Source organism: Corapipo altera, unplaced genomic scaffold (genome assembly GCF_003945725.1).
Source record: "Corapipo altera isolate COAL_440 unplaced genomic scaffold, ASM394572v1 295, whole genome shotgun sequence".
NCBI lineage: Eukaryota > Metazoa > Chordata > Aves > Passeriformes > Pipridae > Corapipo > Corapipo altera.
The window spans coordinates 3,833,655-3,834,087 of record NW_020884936.1 but is presented as its reverse complement, the minus strand read 5'-3'; the positions used below and the strand labels follow the sequence as shown (position 1 = coordinate 3,834,087).

General features: G+C 33.3%; 1 protein-coding gene across 1 annotated transcript in view; it reads right to left on the bottom strand.

Moving 5' to 3' along the window:
• Window positions 1-433, bottom strand: part of EXOC6B (exocyst complex component 6B) — a 325,352-nt gene that overhangs the window by 130,636 nt on the left and 194,283 nt on the right. The gene's annotated exons all lie outside the window — the stretch shown is intronic.

Sequence of the window (433 nt, the reverse complement as noted above, 5' to 3'; positions counted from 1 at the left end):
GGAAAAATTATTTATATGTAGGGGAAAATTATTTAAATACAGGGGAATTTATTCAAATGCAGGGGAAAATTATTTAAATACAGGGGAAAATTATTTAAATGCCAGGAAAAATGGTCTAATTGCAGGGAAAAAAGTTTTATCTGCAGGAAAAAATGTTTTATTTACGGGGAAAAATGTTCTATTTATGGGGAAAAGTGTTCCAACTGCAAGGAAAAGTCCTTTAACTGCAGGGAAAATGTTTTAATTACAGGGGAAAGGGCTTTATTTCCAGGAAAAAGGGCTTTATTTCCAGGGAAAACACTTTATCTGCAGGAAGGAATGTTTTCACTGCAGGGAATAATGTTTTAAGGACAGGGAAAAATGCTCAAATTGCAGGGAAAAATGGTTTAGGGAAAGGGAAAAATGTTTGGACTGGTAATGTTTAAATGTTTAA